This window comes from Drosophila takahashii, chromosome 2L (genome assembly GCF_030179915.1).
Source record: "Drosophila takahashii strain IR98-3 E-12201 chromosome 2L, DtakHiC1v2, whole genome shotgun sequence".
Lineage (NCBI taxonomy): Eukaryota > Metazoa > Arthropoda > Insecta > Diptera > Drosophilidae > Drosophila > Drosophila takahashii.
Window position 1 is genome coordinate 30,947,108 of NC_091678.1, and position 27,569 is coordinate 30,974,676.

Genomic DNA, 27,569 nt, shown 5'->3' on the forward strand with positions numbered 1-27,569 from the left:
AAAAAAAACTAGCGCTCACGAAACAGCTGATGGAAAAATAGTTATAACGCTTAGGAAATGTAGTCAAAAACGTTCAAGACCTTACATCCAAAATATTTCCTGACATTTCTAACATATCAAGTAACAGCTTAGATTGGCTATCTGAGCGCGCCATTTTGACAACGAAAAATGAAAGAGCAACCACTATTAATAATATATTGCTAAACTCATTTGATGGTTTAGAAGTCTCCTATAAATCGGTCGACTCTGTTCCTGATGCTGACAATGCTGTTCATTACCCTTTTGAATTTTTAAATTCTTTGAATCCTCCAGGAATTTTTCAGTATAATCTGTCTCTTAGGATTGGAGCACACGTAATGTTATTGCAATATTTAAGTCCCCCAAAGTTATGCAATGGGACACGATTGCAGATAAAAGGTCTTCATAAGAATGTAATTGAAGCAACAGTATTTACGGGATGCGCGAAGGGGGAAACAGTGTTTCTACCCAGGATCCCATTAATACCATCCAGTCTGCCGTTTTAGTTTAAAAGGTTACAATTCCCTCTAAAAGTTTAGTTTGCAATAACTATAAGTAAATCGCAGGGGCAGACTTTAAAGCTGGCTGGACTAGATCTTAGAGAAGACAATTTTATGTCGCATGCTCTAGAGTTAGCTCCGCCAGTAGCCTTATTATTCTGGCTCCTAAAGGATCTTCTAAAAATGTTCTTTACACAGAGGTTTTAAAGTAATCTATTAATTAACATTATTAAACCAGAAAGTTTCAGTGGAATTGGTCTAATTGGACCTCAGGGGTGGTGTGGAAATGGAAAGTCTTGACAACCGTAATCAAAACTAATTTTAAGCGAACGAAGTCGCGCCGGGTACAGCTAGTACAAAATAAACAAAGAAAAATAGTTACGTTTAACATTAAATAATTTAAATTAAACAGATAGAGTGTAATAGTAAGTAAGTAAGTAAGTAGTATTATGATGATGTTGTGCGTTTTAGAAAACAAAATAAAATACAAATTATAAAACGGAAATAAAATGTAATAACAAAAAATACATATAAATCATTTAAAAAGTCGCAGGCAAAAATTTTTTTAAACAAAAATCGCGGCGATTTTTGATTAAAAAAATTGTTGTCTGCGGCGCTTTTCTCGCCCGTAACTTACTAATTTCTTTAAAGGCTTATCCAGCTTCCATTCAGGTCATCCGTTCCATTTCCTTTCTTCGCGGAACATAAACACGATACATCGTATAAAAAGTCAAAATAGGTCCATCGCTAGATTAGAAGGTAAAATCCTGTTATCGGCTAATCGAAAACTATCTGACGCCATTTTTATGGCGGGATATTGCAGTATTTTTAAATGTTCACCACCTAATTAAAATACTTATTTTACATTTTTTTCGAAAACCTTTATGTTTACGAAGAAAATGATTAGTACACAAAAGATCCGTTTTATAATTATCTTCTCTTTTTGTCTGAAACATTTTTTATTTTCCTTATATTTTCCAAAAAAAACAGAAAAAAAACCGAATATTTTACGATTTTTACCGTTATGTTTCAAGATCCGGGTTTTTGCGCCAACTTTGACTATTTTTTCCGTAATCAGGACCCAAAAACACGTCATTATGACAAGTTTGAACAAAATTGGGCGTAGGAGCTAAACGGAAGTTTATCCCTAAATTTAAAAATCCTAATTTGTGGAAAGCGTTTAAAAATTAAATAAAAATATTTTCTTCTACAATGCTTTTTTGACCCAAAGATACCTTATGTCCTTACTTTTTAAGCCACTCATCAAGCTTTTGTGAATTGTTTTGCATTTTTTTAAAATTAATTTTCTTACTTCTTTATTAGTGACGATTCAGAAAACAGCGCCTGGCTACAAACAAAGTTTGTGTCTAGCTTCTGATTTTTCTGCTAAGGAGCCAACAGGAACAATGTATTTTTCAATTATGATGTAGCTTCATTGGGAACCAAAAGTAATTAGTCTGAAAATAACTAGATGAACACATATGTGGCTTGATAAACGCAAGATTACCAAAAAGGAGCAAAAATGATCAAAAATGGTTAATTGTATGGCAACAAGGACACTTTTGTGGTTAATCCATCGTTTTACTTCTTTGCAACTCTGTGCCATTAAGAAGTTTTACTCCACAAACACAAACACAATCGCTAGCTCGAACCTATACAGATACACATATAAGACAGTTCACAGGTGGCCAACAAGACACATAAAAGCAAACATTTAAGCTTATTTACATTAACAAATACTTTTGCAAGGAATTTCCATTTTCAGATTTATGAAAGTCTTCTTTCAAACCACATAATTAACAAGCAAAGTAAGCAAATTTTTCTCTGGATTTTTCGACACTGCTAGGTCTCTCTATCAGCCAACTTTGTTGCAGTAGCAAAACTACAGATTTGCCACCAAAAATTTTTGGAAAGCGGTTTTCTTCAAATGAAGATGTCAAGAATCGATTAGTATGGTTCATTCATAAAAATAAATTATGAAAATAAATAGGTTTATGCACCAAACTGGGATTTTTACACATAGTGCGTGGGTCAAAAAAAAAAAAATACCTTATTGATTGTATGGCATAGCTCCATACTTTAAACCAAAAACGTATCCGATCGCATAATCGGTGCGAAAAATTAATTAAGTGTCCCAACTGGAAGTCGGTTGGGGCTCATCTTCTGGGTTTTCAAAGATTTCCACAAACAAAGCTTAAAATAAAAATATCAACTTGTTTGGTTGAAAACTGTGGGAATGGTTGATGATTTAATCAAGCAATTTCGCATTTTTCGAGAGTCCTGGGAGTCCTTAGGAGCCGAATTTGAAAAAGTCCTTTCTCAGTGCACACCTCCTCTAACACACGATTCAGAAAAAATTTTGTCCAGAATTTTAGTTCTTATGGTTTGGGCTGAGGGAACATGACGCAAATCGACGTCTACTCCTTTATAGTAATATACTCGATATAGTACACTTTAAATTAATATATGTTATTATTTACGAAGTGCTGACCATATTCTGCGTCTTCGCTACAAACATTGATGTTTTCGTTCGCAGAAAAGCTTACATTTTGGCCCACACATAACAACCTGTTTGCGAATGCAATGATCTTAAGCATTATTTAATTTTTTCCTTCCATTGATTAGATTTGTTCTCGTAGTCATCGTTCCATTTTCCACAGTCAAAAGGAAGAATTCAGTGTTGCATTAAAACATCACCTAACTATCGCATAAAAGAGCCCGTCAAAGTCCTTCAAAATTTGATGACGGACTAACTGGGAAATTTTTGGAAAGGCAAAACCTTACAGACCATACGTTCAACGGATGGTGGATGGATCTCTGTAGGAAGACCCTATAAGGTCCGGTTTCTCGAGTCCCTGTCATAGTCCCTGATAGTTATCTGTCCGAAAACTTAAAGAGCAGATAAACTGACTGCTTTAGGGCCGGTTTCTCGAGTGCCGGCTAACATTTCTCGAACAGTCCCTGCTAAGGCATTTTGGCATTCCGAGCATTAATGTGAGAGCTAACTTTGACAGGGACTCGGAGTCCCCGTTTTCGGCTCGATAGAATTACAGCTGATTTCCCAAAGCCAACTAAGAAGAAGAAACGAAATCACAGCTGATGATAATGGAAGCACGGCACTTTTTTGCGCTTTGCAGCACAATTCTGTGCGTTAACAGCACTCTGTAATTGTTTGTCGCTCAGATAAATTGTTAAATTGCCTAGTTAGCAGTTTAAGCCTAATACTCAGTACGAACAGTGCTAGGTTCGGCTAAGAGTTTTACTAGTCGAAAAATATTATTCTTTTGTAGTGGGACCGAAGTTTTCAGAGTTCACCCGTTTTGGCTCACTGTGGGGCGTCTAGAACAAAAAGCCTGCCAAAATGTTTTTTTTTTTTAAGATTTTCCAAAACGTTGCAATGCTACTTTAAAAACAAGAAAGGAAGCTACCTTCGGCCAGCCGAAGCTTATATACCCTTGCAGATAAAAGAATGCTCACTCGGTGCAGTTCCAGGGATTCCAGATTCAGCGTTTCTATTTATTTAAATTTTGTTTTTAAGTAGTCAAGAATCAAAACGCCTACTTCCTACAAAGTTACAATGAATTTTCGTATATTTGTTTGAATATTCCTATGGGAGCCTTACGATATAGTGGTCCGATCCGGCTCGCTCCGACATATGTACTACCTGCAATAGAAAGAAGACTTTTGGGAAAGTTTTAACGCGATGGCTTTAAAACTGAGAGACTAGTTCGCATAGAAACGGACAGACGGACAGACAGACAGACGGACAGACGGACAGACGGACATGGCTAGATAGACTCGGCTATTGGTGCTGATCAAGAATATATATTCTTTATGTGGTCGGAATCGTCTCCTTCACTGCGTTGCAAACATCTGACTGAAATTATAATACCCTCTACAAGGGTATAACAATTGTATTCTCTATACAAATCAAAAAGAAGAAGTGATCTGTGATGAATGGTTCTCTCACTAAAGATTTTAAAAGTTGATTTTTCAAAATAGAATTGTAGCCAATAAGAAAAAAAATTATTTCTATACATCTTTGAAATTTTTCTGAAAGCGCCTAAGGGCTTAAGTTGTATATGTAAGGATTGAAATTTTAAGAGCAACCAATTCTTAGAACATAAAAAAAATTTTAATTTTAAGTGCATAATTACTATTTTTTTAATTTTTTAAAAGTCAAAAAAAATAGTTTTTTTTTGATATTCTTGGACGTAAAGTAGTGTTACACCCTAGATCCCCGCCTAATTCTTTTTTTTTTTTAAGTTAAGATATTTAACTACAAATTGAGTATTACTATAAAAGAGTAAATGTCGATTTGCGTCACGTTCCCCCAGCCCAAACCATAGGAACTAAAATTCTGGAAAAAATTTGGTCTGAATCGTGTGTTAGAGGAGGTGTGCACTAAGAAAGGACTTTTTCAAATTCGGCTCCTAAGGACTCCCAGGACTCTCGAAAAATGCGAAATTGCTTGATTAAAACATCAACCATTCCCACAGTTTTCAACCAAACAAGTTGATATTTTTATTTTAAGCTTTGTTTGTGGAAATCTTTGAAAACCCAGAAGATGAGCCCCAACCGACTTCCAGTTGGGGCACTTAATTAATTTTTCGCACCTATTATGCGATGGGATACGTTTTTGGTTTAAAGTATGGAGCTATGCCATACTTAAATAATTTAATTTAATAATTTTTTTTTTTTTACCCACGCTTGATTTTATTTGATTTTTTTTGTTTGCGGGGGTTGCGGGGGGCCTCTTTGGCAGCACGTTGTTTTTGTTTTTCGCAGCACTCACGAACGTCAGCAAAAGCAGAGCGAGAGAGTAGTGAGCAGAGAGAGTCATTTGAAGCGAACCCACCGGGAAAATTCCTCTGGAAAATAACATATTTTCAAGAGGTTTCTCCATAGAAGCGGAAGGGACAAAACCTCATTCACCCCTTACATTTCTTCCATCTCTGGTTTCAAAATACACGGGGGTGACACAAAAAGTAAGGGGGAAATGAGGTTTCTATCTCAATCTCTGGCAGAAGAATGCAGGACAAAATCCACTGGTATTTCGACTTCCCGCATTATAGATTTTCCACACGTACCCAGTTATGGTCTTCCTCTACTTGCAGTGTCTGCTTTTCCGCACCCTCTCAGTTTTGGTTTTGCACTGCTTTGCAGTATCTGATTTTTATACCCTTGCAGAGGGTCCGACCCCATAAAGTATATATATTCTTGATCAGCATCACTAGACGAGTCGATCTAGCCATGTCTGTCTGTCCGTCCGTCTGTCCGTCCGTTTCTACGCAAACTAGTCTCTCAGTTTTCAAGCTATCGGGATAAAACTTTCCCAAAAGTCTTCTTTCTATTGCAGGTAGTATATAAGTCGGAACGAGCCGGATCGGACAACTATATCATATAGCTCTCATAGGAACAATCGGGAAAAAAAATGTAAAAAAAATTATATCTTGTGTGTTTTTGAACCTATAACATCCTATTTTTGGAAATGTCATTTTTTATCTAATTCTGAATTTCGAATAAAATTTTTTCAAAATCGGACGACTATATCATATAGCTGCGATAGGAACGATCGGAAAATTAATGGGAATATAATTGGAAATAAATTATTGCTTCGTTGGTTTTTATTGTATTCTCTTCTACTCTAGGATATAACTCTTTTCAAATATTTTCGAATTTCTATTTTAATTTTATCAAAATCGAACTACTATATCATATAGCTGCCATTGAAACGAACGCAAAATTAATGAGAAATAATAGGAAAATTAACATTTTTGCGATTTGTAAATTAATAGGAATTATCTGCAAGGGTATTGTAACGAACTGATTTTTGTGATTTGCTCGCTACGAAGATCGTGCGGCTAGATCAGTAGATTTGTGTGTTCGTCCCACCAAATTTATATAAACGTGACCGCCCGGTTAACAGTAAAACATTTCAGAACTCGGTTCAAAGAGGCGTTTATTTACGGCTCTGGTTTACAATAATTGTTGTGACTCGTGCTGACGATGCTCCTGCGACTCCGGTCGGTGGTTCCTCGCTGCAGGTGCTCCGGGATGATCCGGGTACTCTCGCTGCCACTCGTCGACGAGGGCGTGGAGTTGGGTCGTTGGGCTTAGGGAAGCGTCACCGTTCTCAGACTAGGGTGAACAGGCACCACGCTCGCAAGACCTTCGTCCTGCCAGCCGCAGTCTCCTGTCCCTTGCTCTGTCCCGGCCGGTCCCGCCATACGCTTACTCAGTTTCCTTTGACGCTCCGGTACTACGGCCGGTTTACGCCAGCAGTCCCTGTAGCAAACGCCCAGAGAAAGACGAACGTTCCACCCTAACCTTCCCTCCTGGCTGGTGCGATCGTACCTGATGCCTGGTTCTCGGCACGGTCCCTGGATGCTGGTCCTCGTCTATGTCCTGGGCGACTCGTTGCTGCGTTGTCCTGCGTTGCTCCCTTGAAGTCCGCTGCTCGTGCCCACACTCTGCTGGTGGGGATGCCCGTGCCAAGTCTGCCCACGTTCTGCTCAACTGATCGATATCACGGCTGACGCAGCTGGACCAATCGGTATTACAGCCAATGTAGTCGGACCAGTCGGTACTACGGCCAACTTAGCCGCACGCAGTTAGACTAATCGGTATTACAGCCAATGTAGCCGGACTAGTCGGTATTACAGCCGGCACAACTAGCCTGATCGGTATTTACAGCCAATGCAGTCAACTGACCGGTATTACAGCCAACTTAGCCGGACTAATCGGTACCACAGCCAATATAGTCAGACCAATCGGTATCACAGCCAATGTAGTCGGACCAGTCGGTATTACGGCCAACTTAGCCGGACTAATCGGTATCACAGCCGATATGGTCGTGATGGTCGGTACTACGGCCAACCTTGATGTTCTGCAGACTTAGCCGTGCGTTGCCTTGAAGGACTTCAGCTACCTGTGTCGCAATTCGGAGACTTGCTTGGTCCCGAACGTCTTGACGTAGCGATCTTGCTCCTTGCTGGTTTTTCACGGCGGTTTCTCCTTGACTTTGACTCTACTAGACGTTGTTCACTCGCGATTTGATGCTCGATGACTGGTCCCGACTCCAGCGCAGGGCCCGCTTATATAGGCCTCCGGGTCGTGTTAATCCTCGGCCTCTCCTTTTCATCTCTCCAATTCAGGGTCCAAAGTGCGCGGTTTTACCGTTCGACCTTTCGCCCTCTGCACACGGCACTACACTAAAGTCCAAAGTGCGGCCGGTCTCCATGTAGTTCTTCATGTATTTCTTGTGTTTATTTGTGCGGAGTTATTTAACTCCTCACATTCCCCCCTTTCTTCGGGTGACGAACGTGAGCTTGTTCCTCCTCTCCGGCTGTCATCCTGTGTAGCCTTTGAGTCCATTCATTCTTCTTCTTGATTTAGTCCCCCCTCAGATGTTTTCCCCACAGACGTAAGAATTCTCGTTGTTCCTCTCCGGCTTTTATCCTGTGTATCCTCGTCGCCCTCGAGTCTTCCCGATCCTTCCATCGACGCCTACAGCTCCTTCTTGAGTTAGACTGCGCCGATCCTTCTGTCACGATTTTCTCCCACGATGCTCCCTCGTTGATGCAACATTTCTTGATTCCTACTGTTGCCGTTGAAATTTAAATATCCCGCTCTAGTATGATTCGCGGTCTTCGGTAGCTCGTCCTGGTCACACTAATCTCTTGCGATCGATAACATGACTCGCCTATCGATATCGCCTTGAGCGGCGTTGCCACCTAAACATCGCGATGTTTATTAGAGTGACCCTCCATATGCCGATATTTCCATTGTTTCGTGCCCATCGATCGGCTGTTACACGATAGTGCCAATCGACCGCCAAATATCGCTAGCGCCCCCTTCCCTAAGCATATGGTGAATTGGCAAAAATGACTTGGTAAGTGCAGTTTCTGGATGTTTGTTTTTGTGTTCTAATTTTCCATCCCTTTTCAGCTCCAGCCATATTGCCCTTATGTCCTTTGCTGCCCTTGAGGTGGGGTCAATGCCCGTACCGGTTGTAGTTGCCTGTTCGTCTGGTTGGTTATTCTCTGTCCATGGGCCGTGGTAAGTTTCGTTGCAGACTTGTATTCACCCTCTGCTTTTCTTTCAGCCTTCAGCTTTCGCAAAGATTTTGCTTTCTTAGGTTGCTTGGCAGGCTACAGTATAGCTATTGAGCTTTACTGTCTCCCCCCTTTCTTCAGATGACGAGTGAATCCTTGGATCGTGGCTGTTGGCACAGAGTTGTGGTTTAAAATATGATTTGCGCGCTTCTACGACTGTGTTCACATGTAGCGGCTTGGCTTGGACCGTTGACTCCGGCTTCGGCCTGACGAAGAAACGGCCGACTTTGCCTCCTGCATCCCTGGACCTAGTTGTTTTCTGTCGTCAAATAGAAACGGCTTCCGCATCTGCCTCCAGCTGGCTACTCCTTCCGCTGACTCCGGCTGCTGCCTGACGATTAAACGGCTACTTGTAATCCTGTTCCTTTGTTCGTCGTTGACTCAGGTGTGTGCTAGAACGATCAGCGTCTTAGTGTGTGGCGTGCTCTGTTGACTCCGGCTTTTGCCTGACGATTAAACGGATGCTGCTGCCTAATGCGGACTTGGACTCTGGTGGTTTTGCATTCGCTTGACGATTAAACGACCTTTTTTGTTCACCTCCCCTTTCCGTTGACTCCGGCTTGTCCTGACGATTAAACGGCTTCTTGTAATCCCGATCCTGGTTCGTCGTTGACTTAGGTGTGTGCTGGCATGATCACAGTCCTTGCTCGTGTGTGTCGTGCTCCGTTGACTCCGGCTTTTGCCTGACGATTAAACGGATGCTACTGTCTAATGCGGACTTGGACTCTGGTGGTTCTGCATTCGCCTGACGATTAAACGATCTTTTCTGTCTGCCCACATCCACCTTCCGTTGACTCTAGCGTTGTCCTGGCGATTAAGCGGCTTCTTGTAATCCCGATCCTTCTGCTGCTTGAGACCCGCTCGTATCTCTGTCCTCGATCTTTTCTCCTGCATATTCTTGGTGCTTTAGGTCGCTGATATGCACGGTGCGTTCCTTCTTGTTTCTCTGGTGGCGAATTTTGCAGATTACGGGGGATACAAAATCGACCACCTGATATGGACCATCATATCTTGGCGCTAGTTTGGCCGCGAAACCTTCTGCCGCTTTAGATAAATGGTGCTCCTTGGCCCAGACGATGTCGCCGATCCGTGGATTCCACTGTCTCCTTCTGAGGTTGTAGTGTCTGGCTTGATCCTGCGCTGCCTTCTCTAAATTTCGTCGGACTACTTCGAAGATTTCTTTTAGTTTTTCGGCGTTCCCCTCTGGTGACTCTGTCTGTCTTCCTGTGCCCAGTGTTTCTCTATCATACAGCGCGTTTGGCAACCGTGGTTCTCTGCCCTGCGTCAGAAAGGACGGCGAGTATCCTGTGGACTCGGATACGCTTGAGTTCACTGCTAGCATTATTTCTGGCCATTTTTCATCCCAGTTCCTTTGATTTTGTCCGGCAAACTGTGCGATCATGGTTTTTACGGTTCGGTTCGCGCGCTCGATGGGATTTTCTTGAGGAGTGTATGGTGCCGTGATTTGTTGTTTTATTCCCATGTTGTGAAGAAACTTCTTAAATGCCCGACTGGCAAACTGAACCCCGTTGTCCGTAATCACCACTTTCGGAACTCCGAACCGGGCGATTATTCGTTCTCTAAACGCCTTTTGCAGGGTTTCTGCTGTTGCGGTTCGTAATGGCACCAATTCTGTCCATTTTGAGAACCGGTCGATTAGCACCAACAACATTTGGTTACCGTGTTTCGATCTTGGCAGAGGGCCGACAAAATCCGCGCACACCGTTGCCCATGGTTCTTCCGGGATTTGAGTCAGCATTTTCCCCGCCGCTTGTCTCTGATTAGGTTTATATTTTAGGCACTCTTCGCATTTCCGAACGTATGCTCTTGCGTCCCTTGCATTCCTGGCTAGTAGTATCTGGCAGCTAGACGGGCAATCGTCCTCCGGCTTCCTACATGGCCGGCCGCTGGGGAGTCGTGATTTTCTTGTAGGACCGTTTCCCTTAGATCTGTAGGGACGCATAGCTTCCAGGCCATCACATCTTCGTTGCCAGCTCTGTGTGGGATCTGCCTATACAGCGTTTCGCCATCAAACACGTAGTCTGGGAATTTCTGCGGCTGAGCGTTTATTTCTTCACGCATGTCTCTGATCCAGTTGCATTCCGTATTTGGCACCAATTCTTTTGCTCTCCGGAGGGTTTCCGGCACCGGCTGTCTGGACAGTGCGTCGGCTACCACGTTCAATTGGCCCTTTCTGTACGAAATCTCAAAGTCGTATTGTTGCAACTCAAGGGCCCACCTGGCGATTCTTCCGGATGGGCTTTCAATGCTGTTCAGCCATTTCAGTGTCATGTGATCCGTTACAACCTTGAAGTGGTAGCCTTCCAGGTAGGGCCTTAGTTTTCGAATTGCCCAGACAATGGCCAAGCACTCTTTTTCCGTTGTCGAATAGTTTTTCTCGGCTCCGTTTAACGTTCGACTGGAGTATGAGATAACTTTCTCGCCGTCTTCCGTGTTCTGTGTCAGAATCGCCCCTATGCCGTAGTCGCTGGCGTCCGTTTGCAGGATGAATGTTCTTCCAAAATCTGGACATGCTAGCACTGGGTCAGTTACCAGCCTCGCCTTCACCTCCTCGAATGCCTGTTGATGGTCTTGCGTCCACACCCATTTCACGCCCTTGCGAAGTAGGTCGTTGAGCGGCTTAACGATGCGTGCGAAGTCCGGTACAAATCGTCGGTACCACGATGCCACTCCCAGGTATTGCCTTAGCTCGCGGACGGTTGCAGGTGGTTCTAACTGGGTATGGCAGCAACCTTCTCTGGGTCTGTGCCAATTCCTTGGCTTGTAACTCGATGTCCCAGGTACAGCAGCTCCTTTTTGAAAAATTGACACTTCTCGGGGTTTATTCTCAGGTTCTTCAGACGCCGAAACACTTCTCTAAGATTGTCCTTGTGTTCTTGCTGAGTGCGTCCGATGACGATTATGTCGTCCTGATAGGCAAACGCATGAGGAGACATCTCTGGTCCAATCACTTGGTCCAAGGCCCGTTGAAACGTTGCGGATGCCGAGTGTAATCCGAATGGCATCACTCTCCATTGGAAGAGCCCCTTTCCTGGCACCGTGAACGCCGTGAACTTTCTGCTTGCTTCCTCCAGCGGAATCTGCCAGTATCCATCCTTTAAGTCCAGGCTGCTGATATAGCGTGCTTCTCGTAGTTGGTCCAGGATGTAGTTGATACGTGGCATTGGGTATGCGTCCTTCACCGATTTTGCGTTTATCTGTCGGAAGTCGACGCACAATCTCCACTTGCCGGTTTTTTCTTCACCATCACTATGGGAGAGCTATACGGGCTTTTCGAGTGTTCTATGAAACCCATTTCCAGAAGTTCGTCCAACTTTGCATTGATCTCCCCTTGAACTTTGGGGTTCTTAGGGTAGTATCTTTGTTTTATGGGTTTGTCGTCCTTCATGGTGATCTAGTGCTCGGCCACGTTCGAAGTTCCGCTCATGGCTCTGCTTCTAGGAATTGCTCGATGTTTCCTTCCTCGCGGTTTTCTTGAACAACAGCCACCGACAATTTTTCCTCCAGCCATCCGTTGTGTGTGTTCCTGGCCGGTATGCGGATTTCGTGACCTGCGCACTTTATCTTTTTTTTTTTTTTTTTTTATTTGAAAGAAACTTAAATATATACATAAAGGTAAGAGGAAAGGAGGGTGCCGCTCCCGCGGAACTGCCGCAAAGCTTTACTTCGCGGGGCGGAAGGCGGTCAGGGTTCCGCTCCTCATCTGGATCCGGAGCGTCGTTGTTCTCGACGCCTCAGGTCCCTAATAATGACTGCTGCCATATGGGCAACAGCGTCCCATTTGGTTGCGCTGTCCAGCATGCACTCAATAGCATTGTCCGCCGTTATCGGACAATTCGTAGCCGCTTCCGCAACTACTCGATCTCTTTCATAGAGGGGGCATACAAAGAGAGCATGCTCCGCGTCCTCGCTGGTGGTGTTGCCGCAAATGTCGCAATATGGGTCTCGTTCGTGCTTAAACCGCCACAGGTACTCCTTGAAGCAACCGTGCCCCGTTATCATCTGTGCCGTGTAAAAATCCACCTGCCCATGCCTCCTGTTTAGCCAGGGAGCTATATTAGGGATCAGCTTGTGCGTCCATCGTCCGGTTCTCGCGGTGTCCCATCTCTCCTGCCAAAGTTCGACAGTCCTGGCCCGCTGGATCCTGTCACCCGAGACTCCAGTCCTTCGTTCTGCCGCTAGAAGGTCTATCGGAATTGTTCCCGCTACCACTAGGGCGGCTTCCTCGGACACTGTGCAGAAGCAGCTTGAGATCCGCAGTGCGCATCGTCGATAGACTGCCTTGCATTGCCTGATATATGTTTGGCACTTCGCTGCATCGGCCTAGATAGGCGCGGCGTACAATATCGTCGAGGTTACCACTGTGGCTATAAGGCGCCGGCTGTGCTGCTTTGGTCCTCTCGTGTTGGCCATCATCCTTGAGATGGCTGATGTCGCCCTGGACGCTTTATCTGCTATATATTCCAAGTGATGCTTGTATGTCAGCCTGTGGTCGATCATGACCCCGAGGTACTTGATCGCTGGGATGGACTCGATTGTTGCTGCGCCGGCTCGGAACCGTACCTTCTCGACGACTTTTCTGCTGCTTATGAGCACCGCCTCGGTCTTATGCTAGTGTAAGCCCGTTGCTAGCTAGCCACCTCATCAGCATATCGATTGACCGGCTGCAAACGTCCGCTAGGTCGTCCAGCTTCTTGGCCACCGTGACCAACGCTATGTCGTCAGCAAATCCCACTACCGTGCAGCCATCTGGTAACGTCAGCCTGAGGATCCCGTCATACATGACGTTCCATAGGATGGGTCCCAGTACCGAGCCTTGGGGTACGCCTCCGGTCACCTGGTGTTCGTGTACTCCAGCATCGGAGCTGTAACTTAGTACGCGGTCCCGGAAATAGTCGGCTATCACCTGCGTCAGGTAGTCCGAAATCCCTTTGCGCTGAAGCGCGCGGAGCACAAGTTCCCAGTTGGCCGAATTAAAGGCGTTTTTTACGTCCAGGGTGCAGATCAGGCAGTACTTTTTTGTGCCACCCCGCCACCTTTCTCCTTCAATGGCGTTCGCAGCCAGTTGAGTCACCTCTCGAATAGCGTCGACAGTACTATGCTTCTTCCGGAAGCCGTGCTGGTGGTCGGACAGAGCGTTGCGTTCTTCGAGCTCCTTCTCCAGTTTGTTGCATATGATGCGTATGAAGATTTTGCCTATTGTATTCAGCATACATAGGGGTCTGTATGAAGATGGGTCCTCGTTCTGCTTCCCCGGTTTCGGGATAAGCACGAGTCTTTGCCGCTTCCAGCTCGTGGGGAAAACGCGTTCGCAGAGGCACTTATTGTACATCTGTACGAAGAGATTCGTGTGGGATGCGACAATGGCATGCAGTGCGGCGTTGGGGATTCCATCTGGACCAGGGGCTTTGTTTTTCTTCATGGTGGCCAGGGCGCCCAGGACTTCCGCTTCGCTAGTTAGCACCGTTCTTCCTGTGTACACGTGAGGTGGTACGAGTGGAGTCTGAGCGGGAAACAGGGTAGACACGATTGTGGCTAGCTGTGCCGGACAAGTTGGGGTCGGCCTCCTGTTTAGCTTTCCCATGACCATCCTGTAAGCAGATCCAAAAGGTTCAGAGTCTGCCGCATCGCACAGTTCCTGGAAGCACCTGGCTTTGCTAGCTTTTATGGTATCCTTCAGTGCCTTCTTCATCGCTCTATAGTGTATTTCGCTTGCTTCCTGTGTAGGGCGACCTCTGCATCTCTGGCATTTGCGCCTTGCAGACAAGCACTCTCTCCTGGCTTTGGCTATCTCCTCGTTCCACCATGGGACCGGTCGCCTTGCATTTCCACCTCTTGAGGCCGTTTCCATCGCTGCATCGCACGCAGATTTGACCCTGGCCGCTACCGTCTCGGCGCAGGTATTTGCGTCGCCATCTGAGCTGGTGTCGTCCATGCGTGATAGGAGCACATCGACGTTCAGGGTGTTAACTCTGTAGAGTGTTTGCCGGCTAGTTGGAGCGGGGGAGCTATTCGCCGTCTCCGTGATGATCGCTGCATGGTCGCTATGGGTGTACAGGTCCGTGACTCTCCAGGCGCAGTTTCTGGCCAGCTCGGGGCTAGCGAAGGTCAGGTCTATGATTGACTCCCGACCAGCCTTGCTAATGGTGCACCTGTTCCCATCGTTAAGTAGGCAGACATCCAGCGGAGCCATGGCGTCGAGCAGTATGGTTCCTCGTGGCGTCGTTTAAACGCTGCCCCATGCAGTTGACCACGCGTTAAAGTCGCCTGCAATTAGGACAGGAGATCTTCCGCGCGCGTCCTGGGCGATTTCGTGCACTATGTTCCTGAAGTCGTCTACATGTACGCTCGGGGCTATGTAGCAACTATATAAGGTTACCCCCAGGATTGTCGCCCTAGCGTAGCCAGGCCTAGACGCCCTTTGTGACATGTGTTCCGGGTGCTGCCCACAGCTCCATATGGCTGCGCCTGTATCCGTGCTCTGTTGCCAGACACCTTCTTGATTTGCCTTGTACGGCTCGCTGATTATCGCAATATCGACTCGCTGGTCGATCACCGTCTGCGAGAGCAGGTCTTGTGCTGCTCTGCAGTGGTTCAAGTTAAGCTCTTTATCTCAGCGCCAACTTGTGTGAGAAAGTTCCATCCCAGCACCAATGCGTCTACTACCCCTGGTAATATCAGCAGGCTCATGGTCAGTCGTTTGTTGCCGAATTCGATTTCTACCTCGAGCTGCGCGCCTACTTCGCTGTACCTTTCGTCTGCCAACCTAACTTGCCGTCTCGTCCGTGTAATCTTTCCCAGAGCAGCCAGATTGTCCGCCAGCTCTTCGCTAATAAAGCTCGCTGTTGCCCCGGTGCACCGCTGTTGTCTGGTGTGCTGTTTTCCCTTATGATCTCGAGTATTTTCTCCGGACTATACCCGAGCGGTCTTACCATGGTTTGCATTTCCACCATGTAATCTTTGAACGGCTCCCTGAATCCCTGCTTCCGAGCCTTCACCTGGTCCTCTAGTTTGGCAAAATACCCTCTGGGTAGGAAGAATGTTTGAAAACTCTCCATAAATTCTATCCATGTTTTCCAATGCCGGTTGTTTGAGATGAACCATTTTAATGCTCTTCCTTGAAGTAGCTCAGGCATCGCTCGAGGTATTAAATTCAAATCCAACCCGTAGGTATTCGCGGACCATTCCACCTGGCACAGAGAAAGCCATCGAATCTGAAAGACCATTCTCTGACCTGCTTCGCGACTTTGGCATAATCTGGGTTGCTGGGTGTAGAGGTCGTTGCCTTTTGCCTTTCCTGGCTTGGCTCTCTCTTTTGCGCCTCTTTCTGCATGTTTTCGACGCTCAAACTTTCCAATAGATCTTCACCCTCGGCGTTTGTTATCTTTATACTGGTGCCTGGCCTGTCGCCGTATTTTGCTTCAAGCTCGGCTTAGATATCGACTAGCTTGGGGTCGTTCTCAGTCTGTGAATAATATATTCGGACAATGCCTTTCTGATGTCTTCCGATCTGCCTTCCAGACTAATGTTTAACCTCTGTGAGACATGGGCAAAGTCCTCTTTCTTCAGACGGTAAATCCAACTCTTCCCCATTCTGATTTTTATTTGTTTTTACTGCCGGGACAATCACGTCTTGGGCGCCAGATGTAACGAACTGATTTTTGAGATTTGCTCGCTACGAAGATCGTGCGGCTAGATCAGTAGATTTGTGTGTTCGTCCCACCAAATTTATATAAACGTGACCGCCCGGTTAACAGTAAAACATTTCAGAACTCGGTTCAAAGAGGCGTTTATTTACGGCTCTGGTTTACAATAATTGTTGTGACTCGTGCTGACGATGCTCCTGCGACTCCGGTCGGTGGTTCCTCGCTGCAGGTGCTCCGGGATGATCCGGGTACTCTCGCTGCCACTCGTCGACGAGGGCGTGGAGTTGGGTCGTTGGGCTTAGGGAAGCGTCACCGTTCTCAGACTAGGGTGAACAGGCACCACGCTCGCAAGACCTTCGTCCTGCCAGCCGCAGTCTCCTGTCCCTTGCTCTGTCCCGGCCGGTCCCGCCATACGCTTACTCAGTTTCCTTTGACGCTCCGGTACTACGGCCGGTTTACGCCAGCAGTCCCTGTAGCAAACGCCCAGAGAAAGACGAACGTTCCACCCTAACCTTCCCTCCTGGCTGGTGCGATCGTACCTGATGCCTGGTTCTCGGCACGGTCCCTGGATGCTGGTCCTCGTCGATGTCCTGGGCGACTCGTTGCTGCGTTGTCCTGCGTTGCTCCCTTGAAGTCCGCTGCTCGTGCCCACACTCTGCTGGTGGGGATGCCCGTGCCAAGTCTGCCCACGTTCTGCTCAACTGATCGGTATCACGGCTGACGCAGCTGGACCAATCGGAATTACAGCCAATGTAGTCGGACCAGTCGGTACTACGGCCAACTTAGCCGCACGCAGTTAGACTAATCGGTATTACAGCCAATGTAGCCGGACTAGTCGGTATTACAGCCGGCACAGCTAGACTGATCGGTATTTACAGCCAATGCAGCCAACTGACCGGTATTACAGCCAACTTAGCCGGACTAATCGGTACCACAGCCAATATAGTCAGACCAATCGGTATCACAGCCAATGTAGTCGGACCAGTCGGTATTAAGGCCAACTTAGCCGGACTAATCGGTATCACAGCCGATATGGTCGTGATGGTCGGTACTACGGCCAACCTTGATGTTTTGCAGACTTAGCCGTGCGTTGCCTTGAAGGACCTCAGCTACCTGTGTCGCAATTCGGAGACACGGCACTACACTAAAGTCCAAAGTGCGGCCGGTCTCCATGTAGTTCTCCATGTATTTCTTGTGTTTATTTGTGCGGAGTTATTTAACTCCTCACAGTATATAAGCTTCGGCTGGCCGAAGCTAGCTTCCTTTCTTGTCCACAATAAAAATCATGTTTTTTGTAATATTTGTTTGTGTATTTATTAATAATATTTACAATCGAAGCATTGGAATTAAAAATGTTTAATGCCTGAAGCATTCCCGGGTTTTGCTTGGCCGAATGCAGTTCTTAGGTATCCATGTCTTGTCTGCCTTCTGAAAATACAAAAATAATTAAGATATGAATGTAAGACCAGGAATAATAATAAGAGTAATTACCATTATTACTGCTCCGCACAATTTGCCATGGCCGATCATTTACCCTTTGTTTAGCTGTTTTATGTCGGGTATCTATATCAAAAACTACGAGAAGAAAAAAAAAAATATGACAAACGCAGGCGCAACACTTCTGGTCCCAAGAAGTCTCAGTCGGCCTGGCTGAAATAAATGAAATATTTTGATTAAGTTAAACAACTAAGTTAGTACTGAAGTACTATTTATACAACCATTTAATGAACACCTCACACCATTTACCACTGGTAAAGATTAAAAACATTTCAAGTGTCACTGAAATGCAGAATTTGTGTTGAAGATAGCATCCGGAGGCGTATATTTATTAATGGCGAAAATATCTGTGATACTAACCTTTGTAACGCTGAAATAAAGATTATAAAAAGACAAAATTTATTTTATCACTCACCTTTTTATTGTTTTTTAGACTAAAATTAACTATTTTCACTTTTTTTCCACTTTTTCCAACAAATTTAAAAATGATGTGACCCTGCATCATATACTTGATAATACAAAATGCAAAATGCAGATAAATTTGGTGTAAATTTCGTTGCAAAGTAGGGTCACACTTTGCCGCCGAATAAATATTTCGTTTAAACAATACTTTTCAGGGACCGTAATCATTAAAGGTTACGTATATTATAGGTATATTAGGCATTTTTCGTGTTATCAATACTACCAACACGAATTTTTATTTTTTAACAACACTTAAAAATGGCTTAGGCCACGATCTGACGATCAAATTATTTTATTTCACAGAAAATATTTAAAAATGTATAAAACAATAATAGTTTTCTTTGTAATTTAATGGCAATCCTTGATAAATGCGATCAAATATTTTAATCGTCTTACCGTGGCTTTTCTTTATAATTTTTTTTTGAATCCCACATTCATTCTTATTATTATTTGTAAACATTTTGAGTAAAATAAATTAAAATCATCAATAAATATTATGATTATAGACATTTTGATTATAATTATTTAAATTAATTTATTTGATTAAAAATTAATAATATTTTTTCTACGAATTTTAAAATTACTAAAAATTTAAGATAAATGTGAGAACAAGATTTTTGGTTTTGGTGTAAATAATAGGATTTTTTAATATTATAAGTTGGTGATTTTTTTTTTTTAAAGAATTATGATCGTAGTGCCATAGAAATCACACAGCGCATAAGTGGCCTGATAGCGATGCTACTCAGAAACCCACCCCCATTTAACGCTCAGAAATTATCTATCCCCACACCGCCGCCTGCAAAAAGGAACAGGATTTCAAGAACACAAAAACCAACTTCTCACTTTCCCGCTGGGAAAGAGAGGCGGCCAATGTTATTTTTTCTGGCTTAGAAACACATGATAAAATTTGTACTATTTGGATACCAGAACGGACTATCTAATGGATGCAATTCTAAGTCAAAGTGTGTAGCCAACCCATTAAATGCATAAGGAATTTTTGTTTTGATTTTAAAAAAATTTTGGATTGGGTTTCAAGGGGAGAGCAGGGAAAAACTTTCAGTCGTCACATTTGCATGTGAGAAACGCAATGACACACACACACATCGATAAATTGGCATGTACATAAGTATGTAATGACTAAATTTAATTTAATTTAATTTAGTAAATTAGGATCACCCAATGCATGCCATTCTAATCAAATATTTCGTAAAAATTTAAATTATGTTAAAGACGAGGGGCGCACGAAGAAAATTGTTGGCAAATTTCGTCTCCAAAATTACACCTACTGTTTTCACCCAAAAGAGTTGGAGATTTAGGTGCTTTTTTTAATTTTCCTTATTTCCGGAAATATTTAACTACAGCTGTTGATCCCCAGCCGACATTGGGGCACTTCTTTTTTTGTTTACCTACCGATCCTGCGAGCGAATTTATAAATGGAAGGAAAACCACAAAAACCAATAGAAAACTGCCTGTAGGAGTTGCTGCAATACATATCGCCATTCCAACAGCGAATTTAAAGCTTGCGACCCAGGTCGGCTCAACGTTTTGTAATATTTGCTTGCGCCAGTTGACTTGCTTGCTGAGAGTAAGACCATGCTACATGCATTGCGGATGAACTCCGAAAACTTCGGTCACACTAAAAGATTAATATTTTTGGACTAGTAAAACTCTTAGCCGAACTGAGTACTAAGCTTTAGCTAAGAAGAGGAAAAACTGGTGCTAGGGTGGCCTAAGACGAGGAAATGGTGAAAACAGCATTAAGGTGCTAAAAAAGTGTGCCAAGGGTTAGAATAAATAGGTGGGGTTAGGGTGAGGTAATATTAAGGTTAATGCGGTGTTAAGGTAAGGTATGTTATAATTAGAAGGATTAGAATATTAGTGCGTTTTAGGTGGGTTTACTGTTTAGCTAAGGTTACGCGGGATTTTACTCTGATATTAATTTGAATTTGAATATATATAAAAATCAGCAACAAATGCTTTGGTAATAGAAGCGGACAACGTCGCTTCGGATATTGCTAGTAGTTAATAAAAAAAAACCCTATAAGGAATTTCTTTGTATTTGTTTTTTTTTTTAAAAAAAACATTTTTTTTCTTTAAAAATTTTCTAAAACAAAAAATTTTTACCAATAAAATTCGCCTTATGATGTTTTTTTTTACATATTTAATTGCCTTTAACAATACCTCATCAAAATATAATTGCTATAGGGCTCCGCTGATTTAAGGCAGACTTTTGGCTTTTTCGCCCCACTGTGTGGCGCCAACTTTCTAATATTATAAAATGTTGAGCTGACCTGGGTCGAAGTCTTAAATTTGCTGTTGGCATGGCGATATTTCTATTCTTTGGGTCGCGGCTAAAGGCGTTAGTCGGAATTCATTCGCTAATAAAGCCCTCTGCTTATTGTGGACGCGTCGCGTCCATTTACCGTTTAACGCGCCGAAATCCCATACAAAACTTGTAGGCGTCGGTTAGGAGGGGAGGGTGGAAAATATCGCGTTACAGGGCTGGAAAGTGAAATTTGTGGTATTTTTTAGAAGTATTAACCAGCCATGAACATTTTTCTGGACCCGAAACTGATAAGAGGCTGATAAGAAGCGGAAAATCTTAAAACCATTTATTGTTGATATTTACATGAACTTTATTTCGTATATGTCAAATGATCTGGCAATAGTTCAGTATTCCGAGGAAGATCCAAGCGCATAAAGGGCAGTAACAGTTCGTTTATCCAATGGAATGGCTCGGCTAGGAAGGATCGGAAGCGAAATATTGGTCTTTGCAGCGCAGCCACATGGGCTGCTTCGTTTGCTTCGCGTACGCCATTCGTCCATTAAGGCGACCTCCTGGTGGCATTTGAGCGCAGGTGCAAAATCTGCTTTGACCATAGATGGCCATTCCATATTCAAATGACACACGTTGACAGCCGACTGCTCCTTTTTGCGCACAATGTCCTTGTAGGCGTTTCTGCCCTGTCTCAGATTCTGTTCAATGACGTGCCGCCGCAGAAGCTGCAGATACTGCTGTCGCGGGTCGTGTCAAAGAATTATTTAAATGACTGTTCGGATCTATATACAGGGGTGGTCAAAAGTATTTTCACAAATTTTAATGTTTTAATTTTAATTTTGAATTTATAATATAAACTTTTGGCACCTATGGAAAGAGCACTTCAATTCCGTTTTTATACCCGTTACTCGTAGAGTAAAAGGGTATATTAGATTCTTGATCAGGGGCACTAGCCGAGTCGATCTAGCCATGTCCGTCTGTCCGTCTGTCCGTCTGTCCGTCTCTCCGTCTGTCCGTCTGTATGAACGCTGAGATCTCAGAAACTACAAAAGCTAGAAGGTTGAGATTTCCCACACATATTCTTTGGCTTCCTACGCAGCGCAAGTTTATTTCAGCCGGGCGCCACGCCCCCTCTTACGCCCACAATCGCTCACTAACGATTTTAAAATGGGTCCTGCACCCACATCTTTAAAGATTTCCGAGAAGTATAAATGCAATTTTGTTGCGTATATTTATACCTATTGAAATGTAGAAGACATTTTTCAAATCGGACCTTTCATTAAAAAGTTATACGCATTCAAAATTTTTAATATATATCTATCTCCCTCGCACTCCCTTTAGGTGAGTTACGATCATTAGTCGGGACACCAACCCGAGTACAGCGTTCGCACTCCCTTTAGCTGAGTGACGGGTATTAGGTAGTCGGGACACCAACCCGACTATAGCGTTCTCTCTTGTTTTTCTTCTCCCTTTGTTGCTCCGCTGATAAAAGTTAAGCTAATTTTTATTCCTTAGATGCAAATATAACATTTGATTGTTTAAAATACATGGACAGGGATGATATTAAGGAAGCAATTCCACCACTGGGTCCTCGTTTAATTTTCAGAAAAAAACTGTTTAAGTGGAGAAAAACTTTTGTAAGTATCTTAATTTACAAAAAAAAACAATTGGCATACATTTTTAACTCTTACTTCTTTTAAGTATGAAGCCAACGAAAACTCTGTTGGGCCTCCACTCAAACAAAATGAGCTTGTCAAAATCGAAGAAGACCAAAGTATCAACAGCGGAAAATCCATTAATTATAAGGTTATGAAATAAATAAATGAATTTATATTCTTAAATAAAGTATTTTTAATCTTAAAAGTAGATCACTTCCTTGTTTACCATACTCTTGGGTTCAGAATATTTAGTCTTAATTCTATATCATTGACATCTTAATTTAATAAAATGTGTTCTTCGATGAAGGTCAATTTTTCTTGACTTTAGATTTTATGGTCTACAATAAGTGTTCTGGATTTAAGAACATTCTGTCTTAATATAAGAACAATCGGACTTGACTCATTCCCATGACCAAATGTTCTTCATTTAAGAATATTTCTCTTAATTTTAGACTGTTTTTATACCCTTGCAGAGGGTATTATGATTTCAGTCAGAAGTTTGCAACGCAGTGAAGGAGACGTTTCCGACCCCATAAAGTATATATATTTTTGATCAGCATCACAAGACGAGTCGATCTAGCCATGTCCGTCTGTCCGTCTGTCCGTCTGACCGTCTGTCCGTCTGTCCGTCTGTCCGTCTGTCTGTTTCTACGCAAACTAGTCTCTCAGTTTTTGAGCTATCGGGATAAAACTTTCCCAAAAGTCTTCTTTCTATTGCAGGTAGTATATATGTCGGAGTCGACCGGATCGGACAACTATATATTATAGCTCCCATAGGAACAATCGGAAAAAAAAAACTTTAAAAAATTCTAGCTTCGGTGTTTTTTGAAATATTACCTTCTACTTTTGGGGATGTTATTATACCCTTGCAGAGGATATTATGATTTCAGTCAGAAGTTTGCAACGCAGTGAAGGAGACGTTTCCGACCCCATAAAGTATATATATTTTTGATCAGCATCACAAGACGAGTCGATCTAGCCATGTCCGTCTGTCCGTCTGTCCGTCTGTCCGTCTGACCGTCTGTCCGTCTGTCCGTCTGTCTGTTTCTACGCAAACTAGTCTCTCAGTTTTTGAGCTATCGGGATAAAACTTTCCCAAATGTCTTCTTTCTATTGCAGGTAGTATATATGTCGGAGTCGACCGGATCGGACAACTATATCTTATAGCTCCCATTGGAACAATCGGAAAAAAAAAACTTTAAAAAATTCTAGCTTCGGTGTTTTTTGAAATATTACCTTCTACTTTTGGGGATGTTATTTTTTAATTATTTCTGAATTTCGAATTAATTATTTAAAAAATCGGACTACTATATCATATAGCTGCCATAGGAACGATCGGAAAATTAATGGAAAAGTAATAGGAAATAAATTCTAGCTTCTTTGGTTTTTATTGTACTATCTTCTACTCTAGGATATGACTCTTTTTAAATATTTCCGAATTTCAATTTTAATTTAATCAAAATCGGACGACTATATCATATAGCTGCCATAGGAACGATCGGAAAATTAATGGAAAAGTAATAGGAAATAAATTCTAGCTTCTTTGGTTTTTATTGTATTATCTTCTACTCTAGGATATGACTCTTTTTAAATATTTCCAAATTTTAATTTTAATTTGATCAAAATCGGACGACTATATCATATAGCTGCCATAGGAACGAGCGGAAAATTAATGAGAAATATTAGAAAATTGAACATTTTTGCGATTTGTTAATTAATAGGAATGATCTGCAAGGGTATATAAGCTTCGGCTGGCCGAAGCTAGCTTCCTTTCTTGTTTTTTAATTATTTCTGAATTTCGAATTAATTATTTAAAAAATCGGACTACTATATCATATAGCTGCCATAGGAACGATCGGAAAATTAATGGAAAAGTAATAGGAAATAAATTCTAGCTTCTTTGGTTTTTATTGTACTATCTTCTACTCTAGGATATGACTCTTTTTAAATATTTCCGAATTTCAATTTTAATTTAATCAAAATCGGACGACTATATCATATAGCTGCCATAGGAACGATCGGAAAATTAATGGAAAAGTAATAGGAAATAAATTCTAGCTTCTTTGGTTTTTATTGTATTATCTTCTACTCTAGGATATGACTCTTTTTAAATATTTCCAAATTTTAATTTTAATTTGATCAAAATCGGACGACTATATCATATAGCTGCCATAGGAACGAGCGGAAAATTAATGAGAAATATTAGAAAATTGAACATTTTTGCGATTTGTTAATTAATAGGAATGATCTGCAAGGGTATATAAGCTTCGGCTGGCCGAAGCTAGCTTCCTTTCTTGTTTTCTTAGTGAAATAGCTTTAAAAAGAGGTATAGTGCAATTCTGTAGCTTTGGTAGTACAAAAGTTATGGCCTTCCAAAATATCGCTATTTTCCGCTAAACTAGCTAGTTTTTTCAAAAGTGGTAGAACTAAAGTTTTCTACATATATCGTTTTGTTTAACACTAGAGTGTAGAGTTTAAAATCAGCTCTGAGCTTAAGCTTGAGTTGTTTGTTTGTGACTTTGGAATCATAGGTCATGGGATCATAGAATCATCGAGTAAGAGCTCCTCCCATGAGCCTATGATTCCAAGAGCCCTTTCAAGCAGTTTGGCTCAAGTAGCTCATGTCAAAAAAACAAACCGAACAAACAACTCACGTTATTCGAACAGAAATAGCTCCAAGAGCTTAATGTCATTTCCATTTTATTTACAAAAAGAGAAAACGATTATAAGAGAATCAAGGCCGACCGCCAGGACTTTTTTTTAGCTAACTCTTAAGAAATCGCGGTCCATAGAGGGTAATTTTTTTTAGCGATTCTTGGGGGGAGAAATGTTTTATTATTCACTAGAAGAAGCAGCAAAATAATTATCCTCGGTGGACCGCGATTTCTTAAGAATCAACAAAAAGAAGAGACGGTTACAAGAAAACTATGGTCGACAAGCCATTTTTGTTTGGCAAACTGTTAAAAAAAATTGCGGTCCATCGAGGGTAGCTATTTATTTTTAGCGATTCTTGGGCGGAGAAACGTTTCATTATTTTTTAATTTTTAACAAAGATAATTGTTGAAGAGGACAACATATTAAATCCAGTTGATCTTAAGATATTGCGGTTGCATAAAAAGCCACAAAAATGCTTTATCCAAATTAAAGCAAAATAAAAAATAAAATGTTTTTTCAGCTCCGGTCGAAAAACTGAGCTACTCGAGCCCATGATTCCATGAGCTTATGATTCCATGAGCCCTTTGTTTTCGAACGAGTCGAGAAGCTCATTGTAAAAATTTAGGAGCTGAGCTATTCGATTTGAAAATTTTTGTGAGGTGATTTACTCGAGCTGTTTTTTGAAACGGGAGAAAAAGGGTTTTATGAGTATACTCGTGCAGGGCTCTATTTAACACTATATAACATTTTCAAGACTTTAAAACAAGGTTTTGGGACAGACTAACAAACTGACAAACAGAATTACATTTTTATTTTGGGAAGAAGAAGAAAATCTTTTTTTGGGTATAACTATTGATCGTATTTTATCATTTGACCCATAATTCGACGCGTATTTTCAATAGGAACACAACTAAAGCAAGGGATAAATCCCCCATCGCACAGTGGATCCGCTTGTATGGAAGAGTGGCCATAAATACTAATAATGACCATAGCGTGCTGAAATTTAAAAAATATATATAGAAAATTTGTCTAAGCATATAACATAACAAGAAAGGAAGCTAACTTCGGCCAGTCGAAGCTTATATACCCTTGCAGATAAAGTAATGCTCACTCGGTGCAGTTCCAGGGATTCCAGATTCAGCGTATATATTTTAATTTTCTTTATACATAAGTAGTCAAGAATCAAAACGCCTACTTCCTACAAAGTTACAATGAATTTTCTTATATTTGTTTGAATATTCCTATGGAAGCCTTAAGATATAGTGGTCCGATCCGGCTCGCTCCGACATATGTACTACCTGCAATAGAAAGAAAACTTTCGGGAAAGTTTCATCGCGATAGCTTTAAAACTGAGAGACTAGTTCGCATAGAAACGGACAGACGGACAGACGGACAGACGGACAGACAGACAGACGGACAGACGGACAGACGGACATGGCTAGATAGACTCGGCTATTGGTGCCGATCAATAATATATATACTTTATACGGTCGGAAACGTCTCCTTCACTGCGTTGCAAACATCTGACTGAAATTATAATACCCTCTACAAGGGTATAAAAATGGGATATATGGAACGGATATATCTAATAGCTCCCATAGGAACAATCGGCCCAAAATTAAAAAAATATTTGTTTCATGTTAAGATTTTATTATTTATGTACATAAAAGTAACAAATTAAGAAAGAATGGAAGATATTTTTCATATTCATACATATGATCAAATAACTAAAAACAAATCAACAAACAAAATATTAAAGAAACAGTAATTATAAAGCATCATCAAGCCACAGACTCGACTTATCTTTTTTTGGAAGTTGTCTCTGTCCTGTTAAAAATGGATCTGAACGCAATAACAGGTTGTTCATGACATCTGTGTTTGTTAAAGTACAAGACACTTTCCGACTGTGCTGAAGTCTACATTTTTAAATTTCCTTGTTATTTGACTCTGCAGCTTCCTCCGAAAGCTCTCCAATCGATACTAAAGCATGCTCTATTACAGCTGACCCATGAATCAATACTTTATGGAAGGTAGTCGGTAAATAGTACCATGGATATGCATCTATTAGATGTTTAGCGGTATCCAGCGCGTAATTTTGAAACTTCGCCACATTAATTTTATATCCCGATGCCATGGCTTCCAATAATGTTGCACATCAGTGAATCAAAGATGCACCGATTCCTGTTATTTCAGAGCTCAAAGCTGCATTAGAAAAAAACAATTTTTTTTATAATTTTTCCAAAAAAGTGCAATTGTTTTGCAGAGGTTTTCAATTTTTTTTTACACTTCGCTCAACTCTGGAATAATGTAGCCGTTGTTTTCAATGGTAGCTTGCATATCGGAAATCAATTTCTTTAATTTTTCAGCGTTGGTTCCATTTTCCGTGCACCACGAATTAAAAATGTAATGACGTGGAAACACACACTTTTGCGATGCACCTACCAAAATCAAATATGATTCAAAAGGAAAAAATAAACAAAATTTTAATAACAATTTATAAATTAATAGTTTTGCAAAAGCACAAACCACGAAAGACGAAGACAAAGCAACACCTTAACAGCACAATAGGCAAGGAGTAACCCTTGACTGCTTTGATATTTTTACTAGTAAACACACATCTGCAAGTTTCTGCAGCTAATTTTAAAACATTTAGGGCCGGTTTCTCGAGTGCCGGCTAACATTTCTCGATCAGATAAAGTCCCTGCTAAGGCATTTTG

The 27,569-nt window shown here is 42.1% G+C and overlaps 1 protein-coding gene and 1 long non-coding RNA gene across 3 annotated transcripts in view; one reads left to right on the forward strand and one right to left on the reverse strand.

Annotated features, from left to right (window-relative positions):
* Positions 1-27,569, reverse strand: part of LOC138914670 (uncharacterized) — a 184,402-nt gene that overhangs the window by 47,263 nt on the left and 109,570 nt on the right. The window lies entirely within an intron of this gene.
* LOC138913464 (uncharacterized) lies at positions 7,970-22,322 on the forward strand. Of its 2 annotated transcripts, XR_011419228.1 has the most exons (4): positions 7,970-8,412; positions 8,469-8,579; positions 22,055-22,176; positions 22,241-22,322. It is a non-coding gene; the product is annotated as an uncharacterized lncRNA (long non-coding RNA). The 2 variants fall into 2 exon arrangements; XR_011419227.1 differs by having other exon boundaries at positions 7,970-8,579.